Genomic DNA, 23,133 nt, shown 5'->3' with positions numbered 1-23,133 from the left:
GAAGGCTAATGGTGGTACAATGTAATGGAAAACATGATGATCTGAGGGCAAAGAGACCTGGATTTCACTCATGATTGTGCCGCTGATGAGCCATTCTTTTTTTTTTTTTTTTTTAATAGATTTTCACTCTTGTTGCACAGACTGGAGTGCAATGGTGCAATCTTGGCTCACTGCAACCTCCGCCTCCCAGGTTTAAGTGATTCTCCTGCCTCAGCCTCCAGAGTAGCTGGGATTACGTGCACCCACCACCATGGCCGGCTAATATTTTTGTATTTTTAATAGAAACGGGGTTTCACCATGTTGGCCAGGCTGGTCTCCAACTCCTGACCTCAGGTGTGCTGGGATTACAAGCATGAGCCACTGCGCGTGGCCCTAGAGCCATTCTTAAGCAAGGTCTTTGTTTCCCCACTTATAGAAGTAAGAGAAGAGTCCTTGACTGACCAGCCTTCTTCCTAGGTCCATCAACAAGCTAAAGTAAAAACTTACATGTGGCAGTTAATAGAAGGAGACACAGCCATAATGGCGAATTTCCCTTTGGATTTTCTCTTCTGAACCACATGCTGCCTAAAGGAAACATCTAGAGCTAAGCAAGTGCAGAGGGGTGTGGCTCAGGGGTCCCAGACCTCCTCAGAGCCCTCAGGTGACTCACCAGGGAGGGGGTCCAGAGCACTAAGTCCCTGTTTAGGCCTCCCACTGCCTCTCTCCTCTGCTCTAAGAGGCCAGAATAGGGCTGCTATTCCAGGAACTACTTCTTCATGCTCCTGAGAGATCTATAAGAACGCTGTCTGTCTCTGGATCTCCCTCTCATTTGGTTTACTTTTGGGTGTCTGCTCTGAGATGTTCACCCTTTACAAGGCTCACGTGTGTCACTCCAGTGAGAGAGCTAGTGGAGATTATCACCTGCTATGCTAAGCCCTACCCCAAGCCAAGGCTAATGCACCTCCTGCAGAGGGACCTGCCCTTTATTTCCATTGGGGGAAAGAGAAGACACAGCATCAGTGACTAGAGCTCAGTAAGATGATGCTTTGGGGGGCAGGTACATGGGAGATGTCGCCCCCTGCTATTGTCTTAATGTTGTGTACCCCAAAATTAATATGTTGTAACCTAAGATCAAGTGCAATAGTATTAAGAGACAGAGGTTGGGCACAGTGACTCACGCCTGTAATCCCAGCACTTTGGGAGGCCGAGGTGGGCAGATCACAAGGTCAGGAGATTGAGACCATCCTGGCTAACACAGTGAAACCCCATCTCTACTAAAAATACAAAAAAAATAGCTGGACATGGTGGTGGGCACCTGTAATCCCAGCTACTCAGGAGGCTGAGGCAGGAGAATGGTGTGAACCTGGGAGGTGGAGCTTGCAGTGAGCCAAGATTGTGCCACTGCACTCCAGCCTGGGTGACAGAGTGAGACTCTGTCTCAAAAAAAAAAAAAAAAGAGAGAGAGAGACAGAGACTTCAGGGGGTGATTAGGTCATGATGACTCCACTCTCAAGAATGGGATTAGTGCCCTGATAAAAGAGAACTGTAGTCCCAGCTACTCAAGGAAGCTGAGGTAGCAGGATCACTTGAGCCTGGGAGGTTGAGGCTGTAGTGAGCTATGACTGTGCCACTCTCTACTCCAGTCTGGGTGAGAGAGAGAGAGACTCTGTCTCAAAACAAAGAGGCCTGAGGGAGCTTATTGGCCCCTTCCACCACAAGAGGACAAAGTGCCATCTATAAGGAACAGGCCCTCAGCAGCCACCAAATCCACCAGTGCCTTGATCTTGAACTTCTCAGCCTCCAGAACTGTGAACAATACATTTCTATTGTTTCTAAACCCACACTTAAGTATTTTGTTATAGCAACAGGATTGGACAAAGACACCATCTGGTTGGAGAAGGATTTTCCACCCTCCAATTTGGCTGAGTTGAGGGTGGGAGATAACACTCAATGGGACTTCTAGAGATTTGCTTGCTCAGACTTTTGCCTTCTTGCAGGAGGATGTCTAATCCCATGCAAACGGTCATTCAATATTTTCTGGATGAGTTTCAGGGATAATCTTCTCAGGCTCCCCAGGTCCACTTATTCCAATGTTTGAATATCTCAAACATTAGGAAGTTTACTCTGGAGCTAATCAAAATCTCAGCTGCTTTACCTTAAATCCATTTAATTATTTCATTTTTTATGTATCAAACACTCCAATGTCTACAATAGCCAAAGCATTAGGTGAGGCCCGTTCTTCTTGGAGAGTTATCTGCAGATATGGATGATAGCAGCTCACCATCTACCCCATGAAAACCCTTCATCTTCTTGAAGGTATCTTCCCAGGCATCTCTGTGCCTCTTGCCCCGCTCCATCTCCAGTCTTTCATACTTTCCCAGTGTTTAGAAAGACCAACAAGAGGCTGCAGCAAGCTGGATGCCACCATTGGTTTTTATAGTAGAAATCCAGGGCTGCCCTGCCTTCCCCTCTATCCCCACCCTTGAAAGAGCATTAATTTATTTCCCTTTGGGTCTCTGGCACCCACCGTAGATCTAGCACTCAATAAATAGTGGACACGGATGAAACAACCCTGTTCCTCACCCAACTTTCATGCCTGCTTCAGGTGCTGTCAATCCCTGGGCAGGTCCTGGAGAAAATAAAGGCAAAATGTAAACCTCAACATCAAACATTGCAGATCATGGGAGAAAGGTGCGGAATAGATGAGTTATTGCTAAAGGTTTCCAGGGATACAGAGGAGTCTCCAAAAACCCTCACTTGGAAGTGAGTCACCCCCGAAGGGCTTGGGTGATTAGGGCACATGTCCAGGCTAATGAGAACAAGAAAGTTTGGAGACCTGAGCCTGGCTGGCACACACCTTCCTTCTTCTGCAGCCCAAAAGTGTGGGAATGTGAAGTGGGTCAATAAGGCCAGTGTGGGAACCCCTGCTGGGAGCAGAGACTGGACCACGTGACCCATCTCAAGGTCACCCCCAGGACACTCTCACTGCCTGTCACTTAGCACCCAAGTCCCTGGGATCCATATCACCTACTTCCTTGTTTTGAGGCCTGAGGAGGTGGGAAGGGAGGAAAGATCACAAAGTCAGAGGATGAAGAGCCTGGAGCTTTAGAAGGATGGTGCCCTTCTCCTCATCTGTCTCACTCTTTTAAGTTGGAGTCTCTTCCTTCACTTTGCTAATAATGTAAAGTATCAGCTAAAAATTGCAATGCATGCATTTCATTTGAGTTTTATTGCCCTAACAGACAGCATTAGATTACAAAAGAGGACATTTTTCTTCTCAGTTTTAGCTTATTCTGATGATTTATGATTAGATACAGCAAGAGTTCATAAACTTCCCTGACCTGCTGACAGTTTTTACAGGCTCCCAGATTTATTTCCATCTCAAACTTAACAGCTTTCATGTGACTGATATTCCCAGCGTCGCGGTGTGGCCGAGCCAGGGGCTGACAGAGCGCCTCTAATCTCCATGTTACTAATTTAAATGAAGTCTTGGTCTGTTGTTTAAAAAAGACATCAGTCATCCCGGGGAGGTTTACAGATCCTCTTGTAATGTAATGTCAGCCCCTTCTGAGATATGAGGTTTATAAAGCCTCACAATGTTGAGTGTTGGCAGACATGCCAAGGTCACCATGGATGGCAAACGGGAGGGGAGGAGAGGGAAATGCACCTCAGAGAGGGAGCAAAGAATCCCAAAGAAAGATTGGTCTCTGGGAGAAACCGGATGAAACTGTCAAGAAAGAAACCTGAGGGCTGGTATCTGCAGGGAACAGGCTAGGGGAAGATGGAGTCATATTCTGATGGTAGGACCCCTTGCTCTCAATTCGGCATATCCCCTCTCCACCTGAAGCTGAGAAGCCCTGAGAATACAGAGCTCCTGGGCCCTTATCTGAAGATCATCCTGGGCACCCCATCTTTGTTTGCATGGGACCCTTAGCCATACCATGCCATGTGTTAAGCCGTGCCATGTGTCTGGGTAGAGAGACCAGGAGAGTGTGCTGCCATCTCCACTGCAGATAGTCTCCTGGAGTTGGGAGGCCTCAGGAGGAGAGACACCCCATTCACCCAGCTGTGTGAGGTCCCCAGAGGTGGCAGGATAGAGGTGGGACTCCATCCAGGGATTGAGGCAGAGCTGGGAAAATACAGATTCCTTGCACCTGCCTGGGCTGTTCTCACACTTTCACACCCTGGTGTCTGAAGGTCACGTGGGATCAGGACTTCAGACTGGGCAGGAGTTGCCTTTGTGTTATTTGGAGATCAGATAAGAAGTGACAAGTAGCAATAAGCTCTGTCTCACTGGAGAAATAGGCTGAGGACTTGTGGGATGTGGGGGCGGAACACTTTTCATTCTTCTGGGAGCAGGGGAGGAGGGTGTGGAGTAAATATTTTAGCAAGCACTCCTTTCTCAGGGGAGAAAGGCTGACCCCTGTGCATCCCTGGAGCCCCAGCCTCTGCAGAGGGAAAATCTGTGTGATGAGGATTCACCATCCACAGCCATAGACCAACATGGGGCTGGGGAATGAGAGCAGGTAGCACTGCTGTTATCACCTGACACTCACTGAGCACTAGCTGGATGTCAGGCTCTGGGTGGGCTCTCAATTAACCTCCACAGCCTTTGAAAATTAAGGAGGGTAAATGAAGTGGATGTTACAATTGCCATTTTACAGATGAGGCAACTGAGGCTTAGGGTATTACAGAACTAACCCAAGGTTACACAGCAAGCGATGCAGCTGAAGTTCAAGTTCAGATCTGAATGTAAGTCCCAGTTTCTTACTCACATGCCCTAATACTAAGAAAACTATGAATTTAAAAAATCCACTTTCTGTTTGTTTTTTTTATAAAGGTTTGGAACCCACACAGTCGACCATTGCCTTTTGCCCTAGAGAGACTAAGAAACAGTGGTTTATTTCAGTGTTTCTCAAAGTGTGGTTTGTAGTTTTCTGGTGGGACCTGGCCCCCAAATCTCCATATTAACACATGCCCTGGAAGATTCTTCTGCACAAAATACCAGAGAACCATTCGTCTTCTCAAAGCATGTAGTTGGTGTCCTGAAAAAATTAAGCAGTGAAGGAAATTAAACAGTTTCCCTGCAATTCCTGAGTCTTCTTCTTAAAATATAGCCTCTCTCTTTTCCTAACATAAATTCCTAGAGCATAATATTAGGGAAAAAATGAGGATAAACATGCATTTCAAAGTCACTTGAGGAAGATTTGAAAATTATCCACCATTCGGTGTCATTTTTCTCTGCACCAGAGCATCCATAGATAACGGTGATATAGAAACAGCTGGACCAGCCAGATGTTGGCATTTGTTAACTGCAGCCATTTCTCTGTTAGAATACCAGATGTCCCTATTTGGGGGGATTTTCTCTGGAAAATCTGGTGAACCACATAGCAGTTTCTCAAAGAGCGTTCTAGGGACTGCCAGCATCCACAGCCTCTGTGGTGCTTGTTAACAATGCGTATTAGTCCATTTTCATGCTGCTGATAAGGACATACCTGAGACTGGGTAATTTACAAAGAAAAAGAGGTTTAATGGACTCACAGTTCCACGTGGCTAGGGAAGCCTCATAATCATGGCAGAAGGCGAAAGGCACGTCTTACATGGCACAGGCACGAGAGAATGAGAACGAAGTGAAAGGTGAAACCCCTTTAAAAAACATCGGAATCACGACACTTATTTACTACCATGAAAATAGTATGGGGGAAACCACCCCATGATTCAATTATCTCCCACCAAGTCCCTTCCACAACACGTGGGAATTGCGAGAGCTAAAATTCAAGATGAGATTTGGGTGGGGACACAGCCAAACCATATCAAGATGCAAATTCCCAAGCTTCACTCCAGACCTACAAATCAGATACTCTGGGGGTTGGGGTCCTGGAATCTGTAATTTTCTTTCTTTCTTTTTTTTTTGAAATGGAGTCTTGCTCTGTCACTCAGGCTGGAGTGCAACGGTGCAACCTCGGCTCACTGTAACCTCTGCCTCCCGGGTTCAAGGGATTCTCCTCCCTCAGCCTCCTGAATAGCTGGGATTACAGGCACACACCACCACGCCCAGCTAATTTTTGTATTTTTCGTACAGACAGGGTTTCGCCATGTTCGCCAGGTAGGTCTCAAACTCCTGACCTCAGGTGATCTGCCCACCTTGGCCTCCCAGAGTGCTGGAATTGCAGGCATGAGCCATCATGCCTGGCCTGGAATCTGTATTTTTAACAAGCTGTCTGAATTATTCTTACATACACCCAGATTTGCAAATAGATCTAGTGTCCATGGTAGAAAAGAGCAGGGCTTCCCAGTCAAGTGGACTCCCAATCTGTAGAGCTCAGAACCAAGCTCTGCATCTTGAACCCTCCTACACTGCTTGCCATAGGAAACGGCAACTTTGAGAAGCAGTTTGACAGTTTCTTATAAAACTAAACAAACACTTACTATGCAGCCCAGCGATTCTGCTTTTAGGTATTTGCCCAAGAGAAATAAAAACATGTTCATGCAAAAATTTGTGCATGAATGTTTATAGCAGCTTTAATCATAATAGCCCCAGACTGGAAACAACCCAAAGTCCATCAGCAGGTAAATGAATAAACAAATGTGAGCGTCCACACATTGGAATACTACTCAGCAATAAAAACAAACAACTAGTGATGCACACAACAGCAAGGACCAATCTCAAAAGCAATATGCTAAGTGAAAACAATCCAGACACAAAAGACTACATACTGTGTAATGCCTTTTAAATGAATTCTAGAAAAAGCAAAACTAATCTATAGTGGCAGAAAGCAGGTCCCTGGAATCTAGACCATGGGTGAGGGGGAACTGACTGCTAAGGGGCTTACAGAAACTTCTGGGGGTGATGAAAATGTTCTACATCCTAATCTTGGTGGTGTTACAAAAGTGCATCCATTTGTCAAAACCCATCAAACTGTGCATTTAAAATGAGTGTATTTTATTGTAAATAAATTATAACTCAGTAAAACTGATTTTAAGTTAAAAAAAAAACACCATCATTTATTAGCTATGGGGCCTTGGCCAAATTACTTCTCTGCTCCCTTCTCTTCTTCCCCATCCAGAGTAGTTTTCAATCTTCTACTGTGCTTTTCACCCCAAAACTAACCTTTCTACTTTAAAACTCTAGAAGCCCCATTGATTATATAAAGCTAACTTTTTAAATAAAGAGGTAAATGTCATACTTAAAATGTTTATATCAATTTTTAAATGTTCCTGGTGTTTTAAGGACATATTCACCATTGATAATGTGATCCTGGTGACAAAGGATAGCAGTGAGGCCACATGCCGTCAGTAAGGATTTTAGGTGTTTTGACAAGTAGTAGTCAGAGGCCATCTTTGCTTGGGTTTCATTTTTGCTTGGCAGGAGGATGGTGAAGCCTCTGGAGAACAGAGGTTAGCTGGCAGTATCTAAGTGCTCACATATTTTACAGACAGTGAGTTATAACACAGAGGATTTAAACTACTTATCTCAAATCACCCAGACAGGTGGCACCCTATGTGAGAAATAGAAGTTTCCTTTACCTTTCAGCTGCAGCAATTTCATTCATGTATTCAATAAATTCCTATTTCGCATGTATTTAGAATACGTGCCAGGACAGTCATTGGATATTCAAAAATGAATTTTAAAAAAAGGTCCCTGATCTCTAAGAGCCAAAGTTTTTAGGTACACAAATACATAGCAAACTAGGCAAAAGGAACATTTTCAATGTTAAAATGTGGGCAGGTACAAAATGCTGTGGGTCACAGAGGAAGTCTGACGGATCAGCTTTTGCTTGGAGGAAGTGAGGAAGGCTCCACAAAGGAAATGACATTTTAGCTGCACCTGAAATCATAATCAGGAGAAAGGTGGAAAAACCACTTCAAGCACAAGGAATAGCATGTGGAAAGGCACAGAAGCCTGAAAAAGCATACCAGCAAATGCAAAAACTTGATGGTGAGAGTTAAAACTGAAGTAGACAGCAGTAGAAGAAGGGTCTCTTATGAGGGTGTAGACACCCTTTGATATGCAGGGCTCCATTTCATGCTTGCTGCAGATATTGGCATTGAGGAGCTCCCACTTGCACTCTTTTCTAGAAGCTGTCCTTGGCTGGCTGGAGCCACCTTTCCTGGAGATGCCTGGGCATTTTTCCACGTGGCAGGAATAGTACCTGGAGCCAATGGGTAACAACCGCAGCTCTCGAGCCCATCCCCCTTGCCTCTGGGCAGAACAACCTCTGTGATACAATCCCAGCTCTAGAGCTCTTCCTGGGATCGGACTGGGACTACAAGTCTCCTGAAACATCATGTCTCCTTTTTCTGAACTTTCAACTCCAGAAGAGACTATGTCTTGTGAACCAAAACAATGTGAAGAAGAGAGAATGATAGACTCTTACTAGCAACTAAGGAAGAATGCAACATTAAAATGTCATTTTAATGACAAAAGGGGAATAAAAAGGGAGAGAGAGCCAGGCCGGGAAAAGAAGTGGATCTGGTGAGGCTGCATCTCTTCCAGAGGGAGTCAGTTGGACTCCAGTCACTGGTGCTTTGGAGCTGTGAGCCAGAAGTGAAGTCTTCAGGTACCAGAACTACTCTCCAGGGCCATGTCACTATGCCCTGCCATAGGAAACACAGCCCAGGCACAGTTCTTTCTCAGGATTCACGTGGGATTGGTTCCAAGACCCCAACTGGTACCAACATTTACAAAAAATGCTCAGGTCCCTTATATAAAATCATGTAGGATTTGCAAATAACCTATGTACCTCTTCCTGTATACAGGCATACTTTGGAGATACAGACCATCACAACAAAGCAAATTGCAACAAAGAAAATCACATGAATTTTTTTTGGTTTCCCAGTTCATATGAAAGTGACATTTACACTATACTGTAGTCCATTAAGTTTGCAATAGCATTTTGTCTTAAAAAATAATGTCTACACCTTAATTAAACGATACTTCATTGCAAAAAAATGCTAACAATCATCTCAGTCTTCACCAAGTTGTCTTCTTTTCACTGGTAGAGGGTCTTGCTTCTATGTTGATGGCTGCTGACTGATCAGGGTGGTGGTTGCTGAAGGTTGGGGTGGCTGTGGCAATTTCTTAAAGTAAGACAATAAAATTTGCCACATCAATTGACTCTTCCTTTCATGAAAGATTTCTCTGTGGTATGAGCTGTTATTTGATAGCATTTCACTCACAGTAGAACTTCTGTAAAAATTGAAATCAATCCTCTCAAACCCTATCACTGCTTTATCATCAAAGTTTACAGCATATTCTAAATCTTTGCTACCATTTCAACAATGTTTACAGCATCTTTACCAGGAGTAGATTCCATCTGAAGAAATCACTTTCTTTGCTCGTCCATTACAAGCAGTTCCTCGTTAATTCAAGTTTTGTCATAAGATTGCAGCAATTCCAGGCTCTACTTCTAATTCTAGTTCTCTTGCTATTTCTACCATATCTGCAGCTACTTCCCCCACTGAAGTCTTGGCTCCCTCAAAGTCATCCGTGAGTGTTGGAATCAACTTCTTCCAAACTCCTGTTAAAATGGATATTTTGACCTCCTCCCATGACTCATGATGTTCTTTATGGCATCATCTAGAATGATGAATCCTTTTCAGGAGGTTTTTAATTTATTTTGCCCAGATCCATCAGAGGAATCACTATCCATGGCAGATATAACCTTACAAAATGTATTTTTTAAATAATAAGACTTGAAAGTCTTGATCCATAAGCTATAGAATGGATGTTGTGTTAGCAGGCATGAAAACAAAATTCATCTCCTTGTACACCTCCATCAGAGCTCTTGGGTGACCAGGAGTATTGTCAATGAGCAGTCACCTTTTGAAAGGTATCTTTTATTCTCAGGACTAGTTCTCAAAAGTAGACTTAAAATATTCAGTAAATCATGCTATAAACAGATGTGCTGTCTTCCAGGCTTAGTAGTTCCATTAATAGAGCAGAGGCAGAGTAGATTTAACATAATTCTTAATGGCTGTGTAATATTTGGAATGGCAAATGAGCATTGGTTTCAACTTTAAGTCACTGACTGCATTAGCTCTCAACAAGAGAGTCAACTTGTGCTTTAAAGTTTTGAGGCCAAGCATTGACTTCTCCTCTCTAGCTAAGAAAGTCCCAGATGGCATCTTCTTCCAATAAAACACTGTTTTGTCTACATGGAAAATCTGTTGTCTAGTGTAGTCCCCTTCATCATTTATCTAGCTAGATCTTCTGGATAACTTGCTGCAACTTAACTTCTGCATCAGCACTTGCTGCTTTACCTTGTACTTTTTTGTTTTGGAGGTGGCTTCTTTCCTTAAACCTCATGAATCAACCTCTGCTAGCTTCTAACTTTTCTTCTGAAGCTTCCTTACCTCTCTCAGATTTCATAGAATTGAAGAGAGTTATGGCTGTATTAGCCCATTTTTATACTGCTATAAAGAAATACCTAAGACAGGGTAATTTAAAAAGATAAAGAGGTTTAATGGACTCACAGTTCCACATGGCTTAGGGAAGCCTCACAATCATGGTGGAAGGCAAAGGAGGAGCAAAAGCACATCTTACATGGCAGCAGGCAAGAGAGTATGTGCAGGGGAAGTGTAATTTATAAAACCATCAGATCGTGTGAGCCATATTCACTATCATAAGAACAGCACAGGAAAAACACCCCCATAATTCAATTACCTCATGGGGATTATGGGACCTACAATTCAAGATGAGATTTGTGTAGGGACACAGCCAAATCATATCATTCCACCCCAGTCCCTCGCAAGTATTATGTCCTCTCATTTCAAAACCAATTATGCCTTCCTAACAGTCCCCCAAAGTCTTCACTCATTTCAGCATCAACTCAAAAGTCCACAGTCCAAAGTGTCATCTGAGGCAAGGCAAATCTCTTCTGCCCATGAGCCTGTAAAATCAAAAGCAAGTTAGTTACTTCCTAGATACAATGGGGTACAGGCATTGGGTAAATACACCCATTCCAAATGAGAAAAATTGGCCAAAACAAAGGGGCTATAGGCCCTATGCAAGTCCAAAATCTAGTGGGGCAGTCATTAAACCTTAAAGTTCCAAAATGATCTCCTTTGACTCCATGTCTCACATCCAGGTCACACTGATGAACCTCATGGTCTTGGGCAGCTCTGCCCTTGTGACTTTTCAGGGTACAGTCCTGCTCCTGGTTGCTTTCATGGGCTGGTGTTGAGTGTCTGTGACTTTTCCAGGTGCACAACGCAAGCTGTCAGTGGACCTACCATTCTGAGATTTGGAGGACAGTGGCCCTTTTCTCACAGCTCCACTAGGCAGTGCCCCAGTGGGAACCCTGTGTGGGGGCTTCAGCCTCACAGTTCCCTTCCAAACTGCCCTAGCAGAGGTTCTCTATGAGGACTCTGCCCCTGCAGCACACCTCTACCTGGATATCCAGGTGTTTCCACACATCCTCTGAAATCTAGGTGGAGGTCCCCAAACCTCAATTCTTGACTTCTGTGTAGCCACAGGCCCAACACCATGTGTAAGCTGCCAAGTCTTAGGGCTTGCACCCTCTGAAGCAACGGCCTGAGCTGTATGTTGGCCCCTTTTAGCCATGGCTGTGACACAGGGCACCGTGTCCTGAGACTGCACAATGCAGCAAAGCCCTGGGCCTGGCCCAGGAAGCCATTTTTTTCCACTAGGCCTCCCAGCTTGGGGCTGTCGTGAGGCCTTTGACATGCCCTGGAGACATTTTCCCCATTGTCTTCGTGAATAACATTTGGCTTCTCGTTACTTATGCAGATTTATGCAGCCGGCTTGAATTTCTCCTCAGAAAATGGATTTTTCACATATTCAGGCTGCAAATTTTCTAAATTTTTATGCTCTGCTTCCCTTTTAAACATAAATTCCAATTCCAAACCATATATTTGTGAATGAATAAAACAATGCTTTTAAGAACAGCCAAGTCACCTTTTGAATGCTTTACTACTTAGAAATTTCTTCTACCAGGTACCCTAAATCATCTCTCTCAAGTTAAAGTTCCACAGATCTCTACGGCAGGGGCAAAATATTACCAGTCTGTTTGCTAAAGCATAGCAAGAATCACCGTTGCCCCAGTTCCCCATAAGTTCCTCATCTCCATCTGAGACCACCTCAGCCTGGACTTTTTGGTCAAAACCATTCAGCAAGTCTCTAGGAAGCTCCAAACTTTCCCACATCTTCCTATCTTCTGAGCCCTCCAAACTGTTTCAAACTCTGCCTGTTACCCAGTTCCAAAGTTGCTTCCACATTTTCAGGTATTGTTATAGCAGTATCCCACTCTCTGTGGTACCAATTTACTGTATTAGTTCACTGTCATACTGCTATGAAGAAATACTTGAGACTGGGTAATTTATAAAGAAAAAGAGGTCTAATGGACTCAGAGTTCCACATGACTTGAGGAGGCCTCACAATCATGGTGGAAAGTGAAGGAGAAGCAAAGGCACATCTTACGTGGCAGCAGGCAAGAGAGCACGTGCAGGGGGACCACCCTTTTTAAAACCATCAGATCTTGTAAGACTTATTCACCATCACTAGAGCAGCACAGGAAAACCCACCACTGTGATTCAATTACCTCCCACCAGTGTCCCTCCCATGACACGTGGGGATTATGAGATCTACAATTCAAGATGAGATTTGGGTGGGGCCACAGTCAAATCATATCAATGGCCTTGCCCTGGATTAGGCTTTGGCTTAAGGGAATGTTGTGGCTGGTTTGATCCTTTACCCAGACCACTCAAACTTTGTCCATATTGGCAATAAGGCTGTTTCACTTTCTTATCATTCACATGTTCACTGGAGTAGCACTTTCAATTTCCTTCAATAACTTCTTCGCATTTGTAACTTGACTAACTGTTTGGCTCAAGAGTCCTAGCTTTTGGTTGGTCTTGGCTTTTGATGTGCCTTTCTCACTAAGCTTAATCATTTCTAGCTTTTGATTTAAAGTGAGAGATGTACCACTCTGCCTTTTACTTGAACACAAAGATGCCACTGTGGGGTTGTTAATTGGCCTAATCTTAATTTTGTTGTGTCTCCAGGAATAGGGTGGCCTAAGGAGAGGGAAAGAGACTGGAGAGGAACAGTCAGAACACAAACAACATTTATTGATTAAATTTAATATGGGTTTGGTTTGTGGTGTCTCCAAACAATTACAATAGTAACATCAAACTCCACTGATCACACACCACCATAAAAGATATAATAATAATGAAAAAATTGAAACACTACATGAATTACCAAAATGGGACAGAGACAGGAAGTGAACACATGCCATTGGAAAAATTGTGCCAATAGACTTGCTCAAGTCAGGGTTGTGAGAAACCTTCAATTTGTTAAAAAAAAAACAAAAAACAAAAAACCCACAGTATCTGAAAAGCTCAATAATGCAAGGTATACCTGCATTTTAAATCATCTCTACATTACATATATTACCTCATACAATGTAAACACTAGGTAAGTAATTGTTATACCATATTGTTTTAAAATTTGTATTATTTTTATTGTTGTATTGTTATTTTTATTGTTGTGGAGGTTCTTTTTAGACTATTTTGCATCCACGGTTAGTTAAATCATTGGAGGCAGATGCACAACACAACTCGTGGGTATGGAGAGCCAACTGTATGTGTGCCACTATCCAACTTGTGCCCCCTCCACCCAACCCTTTAACAAGGTCCCACCTAAACCACTCCAGAGCTTCTGGCAATCCACTTCAGTCTTGGAAAGGGAGGGTCAAACAATTCCCATTTTACTCTTGGGAAACAGATCCTGCAACCTGTACTTCTTTGTGTCCAGCTGCAGATTGTGCCCCCTTCTTTCTTCCTAAGTGGGAATTTGAGGACAGAACTGAAAATCATCATCCTCAAACTGAGCTGGGTGCTAAATTCCTCCATGAGTTATCTGTAGAATGTAGTGAAATAAAGGCTTTTGTTGACAAGGGTACATCCTGCATCATGCTTCTGGGGGACCTGCCCTCCTCAGCCAGTCCCCATGTCATTTCCCAGTGTATGAATCTGTTCTCACGCTGCTAATAAATACATACCTGAGACTGGGTAATTTATAAAGGAAAGAGGTTTAATTGACTCACAGTTCAGCATGGCTAGGGAAGCCTCAGGAAACTTACAATCATGGCAGAAGGGGAAGCAAACACATTCTTCTTCACAAGGCAACAGCAAGGAGAAGTGCCAAGCAAAATGGGGAAAAGCCCTTTAAAAAACCATCAGATCTTATGAGAACGCACTCACTATCATGAGAACAGCAGCATGGGGGTAACCACCCCCATGATTCAATTACCTCCTACTGGGTCCCTCCCATGACACATGGAGATTATGGGAACTACAATTCAAGATGAGATTTGCATGCGGACACAGCCAAACCATATCACCTGGGACTATGGAAAGATCCTCTTACAGGTCGTATTGCCTGTTTTACCAGCATCACCCTAGTGGATGCCAAGGGCAGGTGCTTCCTCTCCCCATGCTTGGATAACAGCTGTAAATGTTAACATGAATATAGCAAGTGCCATGTGCCAGGCACACATCAAGGTGCTTTACATGATTAAATATATATATATATATAATATATATGTGTATATATAATATATATTTAATAATATATATGTATATATAAATATATATAATTCTAGTATCTGTCTCTTAAGGATCTTATGATGATGTCATGAGTTTATACGTGTGTATTTACATATATATTTACATACATATATGTATGTAATATACATATAAACAATATGTATATACAATACATATATACAAATATAAAATGTATATATATATTTACATACATATATACATAAATACACACATATAAACTCATGACATCATCATAAGATCCTTAAGAGACAGATACTAGTATCATCCATATCTTACAGAGGAAAGCTCCTTGATTCAGAGAGGCTAAATAACCTTCCCAAGTTCACATGGTTATAGGATGGCAGAGCTGAGGTTTAAGCTGGCAGTCAAGCTATACAGTAGTGCTCCCAACCACCATACCTCACACCTTTCCAGTCCCTTCCCCAGCCAGTCTCTTCACCTTTGCCCTTCACTCCACCTCCTCCAATCCAGCCAGCCTGTGCACAATGGCTCTCACCAGCCATGGACACCGTTGTGTTCTTCTCCAGGCAGGAGTCCACAGTGACTCAGTCTTGCCAGCCCACACCCCAAGCATGGGGATCAGGGTCCTCGTTTCCCTTCCTTCACCCAGCAACCTCCCATAGTTTGACTCTAACACCAAATCAAGCCGGGCCATTTCTGGGGCCTTCGACTTCCCACCATGTTACCACATCCCTACAATCTGGGTCAGAACTGCTGACATCACGAGCAGGGAGATATGACCAAGCCTGCCTTGTCCCTCCTCGCCATTTACCTTTCAACTAACTGTGTCATTATGTGACCATGCCCTAGTTTATCTCATAAATGTTTCATATAAGAATTCTTGGATCTGTTGCTTTTTCTTCCTTATTAGATTGCAAGCTTTCTAAAGGAAAGAGATGTTTATCTTTCCTCAGCAAGGCTAATATAGACCCTCCATGGTATAATTCCAGGACAATGAAGTTCTGGCCCATCAATGACTAAAATTCCACCATTAGAGATTCATTTCTTTGATGTGTCTTTGTCTTCTCTTAAAACGAAAATGCCCTTGGGGTAATGACCAATTGAACATTTCTAGTTATTTATTCTTAGAATTGGTAAGCTGATCAGATTCCAAATTGATATCAGAGTTTGGAAGGAGGGAGGGAAAAACAGAGAAATGAAGAGCAAGAAGGCACCAGCCTTAGGAATTGGAGAAGATGAAAGACACTATCAAGGAAAGAAAGAGGGATAGAAAGGGGATGCTAGCACTGCCCCAGAATAACTTATCTGTCCAGTGATTTTGTAGTTTCGTGACACACTAACTTGCCCTGTTTCTGCCACTTGCATATTGAACTCAGCATTTTGGAAAAGATTTTCTGAGGGATGGATCCAGGTTGTTTTTCCTTCTGACTTGCACTCCTTACCCTTCTGACAGCTGATGCCACAAATCTAGGGCCACAGGGTCAGGGCTTGCACTGGCCACCGGGGACTATCAGCCATTGGTCTGCTGTCTATCTGCCTGTCTGGCCACCTGCCCATCATCACCACTCCTTGGACCTTCACTCACTTCTGGCATTTCCCTAACTGGACTCTCTGAGAGGAAGGCTTTTATTGCAAGCTAGAGTTTGTGGCATAGAGCCTGGCATTTGAAGTTCTTCATACAATCTATTGTTTAGACGCTTTCATTTCCAGGAACAAAGGCTGTCCTACCCCCACCTCTCTGTCCCTTCAAAGGGCACCACCGTGTAGCAACAGAAGCACATCTTGATATCATTTCTGATATCCATAGGTTTCAACAATCAGTAACTGGGTTTTGTTCCAGGAAAAAGCAATATTCTTTGACAAATAAGCCATTTGCCGAGCAGTTTAAATGACATTGCAAAGAGTGACACTACAAACCGATGAGCCTGTTTTTCCCTGCTCCTTTTCACTGTGAAATGGCTAATGCCCCAGATAAAGAGTGCAGATCACATGTGACTTATAACATGAATACACAGCACTGTATAAACAGCCTCAGGAAAAGGCAGCCCTGGTCAGTCATTCTGCTTATGAGAGTCCCAACCAAGCTGAGTCTTTTTCCATACAATCTTGGAATGAGAAAATATCACCCCTCATCCTTAACGGTTTTCTTCAATGGCTTCCATTCCTTAGACCATTCTCTTCTCATTATTAATGTGGCAAAACCCAGGTGTCTATAAGCCCTGGAACGATTATGGCCGGCTTTAATGCGGGGCGTTTCCAGGAGGCAGATGTTTTAACTAGCAGGGGAAAGAAAGGTCTGTTTCTTATTGACGGAACCCTAGCATGTGTAATAGAACTTCAAAGATGCGAGGCCAGATTGGGCAGGCAAGATCAAAAGCTTTTGACTGGTGCTGAGTAAACTTTGTATTCTGACATAGAAGTTCTTATCTATTCTGCTCCAGACTTGAGAGCGGGAGGCTGCATCTAACCAAATCACATTGTTTTTCCTCACAGCTGCCAAGTTGGAAAAATATCAGGGCACAAAGGGACCATTAAAAAAAAGAAAGAGAGAATGAGAGAAACACACACACACAGACATGTTTTTGTTAGTTCCTAAGCAACACGATATTACCAAGATGGGGGCTCTTAGGAAAATGAGAAGACATTTGCTACACTTCCTAGTGGGGCCACTCACTTATCCCAATTTTTATCTCTTTATAAAGAAATTAACAGTATATGCTTGGATAAAACCTACATCTCCTTACCATCCATCTCCTGTCACAATGGCCCCAATTCTTTGATAAAGATTTACTTTCTAATGAGGCCAAATCAATGGTTTAATTATATCTAAACTCAAACAATGAAGCTATTTCCTGATTTTTTTGGGAAAAAAACCTAAATTTGTTTATTTTTAAAATTGTTTAAAGAAATTATATTCACTTTAGATAACCGGGCCTTTCCATTATTTAAAAAAAAAAAAAAAAAAACTTTAAAATGTGTTTCATTTCAACATAACTGGAACATAATAATATTTCCCCAGTCCGGGAACCAGAGAAAATCAGAAGAACCATCTTTTTATCAAAGATGAATGTGCTTCCCTCATGTGGGTTTGTTTCAAAGCACCAGGTTATTTCCTCTGAGCACGTCTATGTGTGTCTATCCTGCGGAAGGGAGGAATAGCCCCTCAGAAGGAAATTAGTTCCAAACCTGGGATTTTCCTCCTGCATTGGGAACACGTTGATTTAATCAGTGAGTCCTGAGTGTCTCGCGTGTGGGATCTGTCAGCAATGGAATCACAGCTCCAGCCCTCCCCTCTATGGGGCTTGGCCTTCGAGACCTCTCTGAAGCAGGCAGCTATGTCTGCCCATCCCTCCACCTTGAAACTCACTACTGACTTGGACTCCATGGCCCAGCCCCATCCTGATTTTGTCTTGCCTCTCTGCATCCCCTCAAGATGATGTTATCCATATCTAGGGAAGCCTAAACGAAACGTCACAGAAATCAGTGCAGTGATGCTCAACCTCTGGAGAAATTCAGAAACCCCAAGGCCATGTGACTCTAAGAGTGGTTCAAGGCCCAGCAGCATCAGCATTCTCTGGAGCTTGTAAGAAATACAGAATCTCAGGCCCTCCTTCAGACCCACTGAATCCAAAATGGCATTTTAGCAAGATCCTCATGGCTAGGGTGCTCATAAGGTTTGGGGAGCACTGCCCCAGGCTTCAACCCTGAGGTACTAGTTAGGACCTAAAGTGACATTTTGAATTCTGCATCTCAAAAGTGCCTCCAGTAATTCTGCTCTGCCCTAAGTCTAAGAACTGTGGCGTGATGCCCAGATGCATCAGCTTTGGAGTCCAGCAAACAAACCTTACAAATATGGCTTCATCACTTATTAGCCAGACTGAGCTGCTGAGAAGTGAGCAAAAGGGACACAGAGATTGTAAACATCCAGGGAACTATTTGCACTGAGGTCCCTAAGAAAGCCTGGGGAGTGGCCATCTCTGAGGCCCCTTCTTTCCTTATATCCTTCCCCATCCGTGCCATGTGCTTGACCCAGAAAGCTCTACCCTATCTCCTCTCTGCTTCCCAAGACCCAGCCATCTACAAGGTGTTTTGAGAATGCTGACAACTCAAGGCCCTCTCTTATTGCCCCCAGACCTATCATAGCCCCTTCCCTTCCCAGATGTAAGTTCCCTAAGGGCAGGGACTGGCAAAGCTGTTTCTGTGTCCCCTTCAGTGGCTGGCTCTGTTCCCTATGCTGAGAAGATACCCAATAAAAATCAGTCGAGTCAAATCAGTCTCACAAGTTCCTTTAAATATCATTCCAAAAAAAAATTCTCCATTTTACAGATAGAGACAGGGAAGAAAAGGGTATTTCTATTTAATATTTGTCTATAAAGGCCACATCTGTACAGGCAAAAGCAAGCAGAATATTGAGGCAATTCATCTCTTTGGTAAAGCAATTATTAAACCAAAAACCTATAATTGAGAGACACATATGCATTTAAAGACTGATTTATTTAACATATTCTGATGTCAAGCCTGATAGTATTAATTATCAGAGTATGACATTATTCTAACTTTGGTTTCCGACATAAAGAGATATTTCATAGCACCTTTTACTCACTGGTGCTGGAATAAAAGAAGTCCAATTTGGTCTGCCCCTTCTGGTTAGGCTGGCTTCACGGTGACAAGGAAGAGGAGATGGGATCAATGTGGAAGGGTGTTGTGTCCCTCAAGTGGTGCGAGGGTAGGGCTGGGTTGTTCAGATTCATTAGATAATTTCTCACCCTCCACATCATTTGACCTGGGTCAATACATTCCTGACTCATTTGATAAAAAGTGGACAACTGCTCTGGGTGACTCACAAGCCAGATGAGACTCACCCAATGACCCAGAGGTCCTGTTTCAATTATAGAGGAAATGAAAAGTTCCTCACTGGCAAAGAATGAAGTGTTTCCCAGGGGGGATTAAAAAAACTGGTAGCACATGTTCTTCTATCCTGGACATAGAATGCCATGATTGCTACAACTCTCTTGCAAAAGTGGATGCTTCTTCAGGAACCATGAGGAAATGGGTCTGTTTTTCAGTTGGGGCATGGGTCAGTAACAAGGGCAGAATTAGACCCTCAGAGCTTTGGTCTTCTGAGCAGAGTAGAATGCTCCCTTTGGTCAGTGGCACCCAACTCTTTCTTTTTTTGAGTGATTACAGCATGTCAGGCATTTCACATACACAATCTCACTTAATCTTTACAATAACCCTAAGGTTAATACTATGATTATCCCTTTTGGCAAATGAGAGAACTGGAACTTAATGAGATTTAGGAATTTGCCCCAAATCATTCAGCTAATAAGTGACAGAGCTGAGTTTCCTACACACACAGGCTCCCCAGCTCTGCATCGTAACTAGCCTTCTTGGGTAAAGTCGCCAGGGTTTGAACAGTGTTACCTTCTCTTCCTTACTCCACGCCCTCCTAAGCAAAACTGTACAGGTTACCCCTCGCATTCCTGGCTCCAAGTCCAATTGCTTTCTAAGAGAGCCACTTCCCTTGCTCTTACATGTATCAATCAAAGAGCACAATGACTTCAATTAACTTCCTATGGAAAGGATTTGGGTGAAGTCTTTGATCTCCTTGAGGCAGTATGCTTTAGATTTCTTTGTAGCCCTGCCCAACACTTAGAAAACGTCTCAAACTCACCTCAAGTTCTCAATACCTGTTTGTTGAACGATTAAATGAGGGAATGATGGCTGAATGCTGTTCAGGTAGTAATTCCATGTTTCTGCCCTGACCACAAATGATCTATTTACTTGATTTTAGTGACTCCACAGTAGTTGTTATATTACCTCAGAGTAAAATTACTCATTTCTTGTTTCTCAAGACCTAGTCATTTATATGCTGAACATGTAATAATCTATTATATCAAACACTAACTCCTATTGAAAAAAAAATAGCTTGCTGCTGAGCATAACAGCCCTGGATACACAAAATAAGTACAGGTGACTTACGAGTTTACACAAAAGAGCCTTCTGTTCTGGATGCAGCTGTTTCAGAAAAACACAGCTAAGAGTATAGAAGGAAGCTGGGTAAGTAAATATTAGGAGAGGCCTTTAAAAGCAGCCTTGATCACTGGATCCTTAGGATGTGTTTGTTAGTCAAGGATGCCCTAATAATGCTTAATATTGAAACAGCATTTATGATGCAACAGACAGGCAATGGGAAGGCTATTTTTCTGAAGATGAGCAAGTGGAAACATGATAGACCTAAGGTAGAGCTAAGACCCACTAGGTTTTAGCTCACAAGCTTAGACCAGTCAGCAAGGCACCCAACAGCAAGGAGCAAAGACCAAGGCATCGAACGACTGAGACTGCCTGCCTGAGTACCTAGGAAAAGCACAGCCAAAGGGAAGTGAAAACTTTATTCCCAAGCCCAGAGTCCCTGACCACTCCACCCAAATGCTACAGTGGGTAAAAGTATACTGGGGAGGGGGGAAAGAGAGTTAGGTGCTGGTTGAGGGCACTCTGTGCTCTCCTTCCCACTTCCCTGGATCTCTCAGGCCTGATGGTGCTGCTACAACAGTGGCCATGGCTGTTACTTCCCACTTGTAATTGTTGGCAAGGCCCAGGACAATTTGCAGAGTCTGCCTCTTTTCCATCTTTTCTCCTTGACTCACGATTCCCTAAATCAGCACTTGAATATGGAGCATAAGTCCCTGTTTCCTTACCACAGTCAAGGAGAAAAAGTCCCAGCTTTGGAGTCAGGCCCCTCTGGGTTTGAATTCAGGTATCATTATTTGCTAACCTGTAACACCGAGCAAGTGACAATCTTGCAAGGCTTTTGTTTCCACCTCTTTAAAATGGGCATGATATTGTCTACTGCAGAGAGCTACAGTTAAATGGTACGAGACAGACTAAGAATCTAACCAAATACCTGGCCCTGGAGAACATGCTCTATAAATGGTAGTTCCCTTACCTGTTGGTCTGACTCTTTGTTCCCCCCAAGCTGCTCCATCTTCTATTGGAGTATAACTAGGAGCAGCTGGGAAATACTTGATGAAGTTTTACTTTATTCCATATGTCCTTGAAATGAATCTTCTGTCCTCTGTACTCCTCTTCTCACCATTAAGCTCCCTTCCTTTCATCTCCGGGGAAATCTGGAAACCAGAGGATAGTCCAGCCTCCCATTGAAAAGACTGGCACTGATCTGGTTAACGACACCCCAGAGCGATCTGCAGAGCAAATAACATCCTAGTTTGCCCAGAATTTTCCCAGTTCTAGCACTGAAAGTCCCATGTCTCAGGAAATACCTTATGCTAGGCAAACCAGAGCAACTGGTTACTCTGTCTTCACAGTCAAATAGAAGGCTCATCATTTTTCAGATTTATTATTAGGAGCAAGTGACTTAAGTAAAACTTAGTCAAAAATCAGCATGAAATAGAGGAGTCCCATGTTCCTGTGGATGAGTGTTCTTGTCAGCTATCAGAGTGTCACTTGGTAGTGGTCCCATATAGGACATCAAATGCTATTCTTCCAGCCAGTCCACAAGCTCGACCTGACAGGCAACTGGAGAAACCCAAAAGCCCCCTCAAAGACATACCCAGAAATGAGGTTATTACAGGACAAGTTTACTGACATTACTGACCCAGGTAGAATAACTTTCCCAGGCCAGGGATGGGTTTCTCTAGCCTTGCAAGACAAGGGAACAAAAGCCTAAACACTGGAATCATTCAAACGTTGGGAGAATCCCAAACTCCGTTACACTTACTGGCTGGTGAGACCTGGAGAAGCTGCTAATCCCTCTACAGCTGGATTTCCTGCAATAATAATACATATATTACAGGGTTGTGAAGAATTAATACAATAATCCAAGTGAAATGCCTAATACAACCTTCATTTCTGGTATTGTGTGAGATCAGATTACTTCAAGACCCTCCAAATATTAAACAACTAGAAAATGCTGAATAGGTTATAATGAACCTTCTTTTAAAAGCAATAATTGGAAAGTGAGAGAAATTTCCAGAGACCCAAAACAAAGGGAGAACTGAAAACTAGAGAGGAACCCCAGAGCTGATACTGCAGCTACCTGTGGGAGAGCTGCCGGATTGTGTCATGTAAGGGCTTAAGTGTAAATGTCCACATAGAGTCGGGACATTAGGTCTTGAGCCCACATGATACAAAGAAGTGAAATGCACATCTCATTTCCCCCCAATATAAAGCCAGAAGCCTTGCAGCACTTCCTTAGATGAAGGATGAAATATTCACAATCCACATTCAAACTCAGAAAGATGATCAAAAAGCTTAGCTGTCTCATACTAGGCTCTGGACGAGGAAAAAAAAATAGTCTCTTCTGATAATACATGATCACAGGTATGACTTCATATGGGCTGAAGTTCAACTTTACTCTAGAGGCATGTTCTAGAAATTAATATAAAAAGTTACTAGGACCCATTACCTTGATGTGCCTGATAAAAACAAACAAGAAAATTTCTCTGAAGGGAAATAATGTTTCTCAAGCTAGAGGAGTCCTTCAGATAAATGTCCACCAACCATACATTACAATCCAAATTTAAAAAAAGAGCACACAAGGAAGCAATCCACAACGAGCAAAAGAGTCAGCAGACACAG

General features: G+C 43.1%; 1 long non-coding RNA gene across 1 annotated transcript; it reads right to left on the bottom strand.

Annotated features, from left to right (window-relative positions):
- Nucleotides 1–4,823: 4,823 nt before the first annotated feature.
- LOC139356616 (uncharacterized) lies at nt 4,824–12,499 on the bottom strand. The gene is made up of 3 exons (XR_011608716.1): nt 12,422–12,499; nt 5,521–5,625; nt 4,824–5,024 (listed from the first exon to the last, which is right to left on the bottom strand). It is a non-coding gene; the product is annotated as an uncharacterized lncRNA (long non-coding RNA).
- Between the last annotated feature and the right edge of the window lie 10,634 nt (nt 12,500–23,133).

This window comes from Macaca nemestrina, chromosome 1 (genome assembly GCF_043159975.1).
Source record: "Macaca nemestrina isolate mMacNem1 chromosome 1, mMacNem.hap1, whole genome shotgun sequence".
Classification (NCBI taxonomy): Eukaryota; Metazoa; Chordata; class Mammalia; order Primates; family Cercopithecidae; genus Macaca; species Macaca nemestrina.
This window is presented reverse-complemented; position numbering and strand designations above follow the sequence as displayed.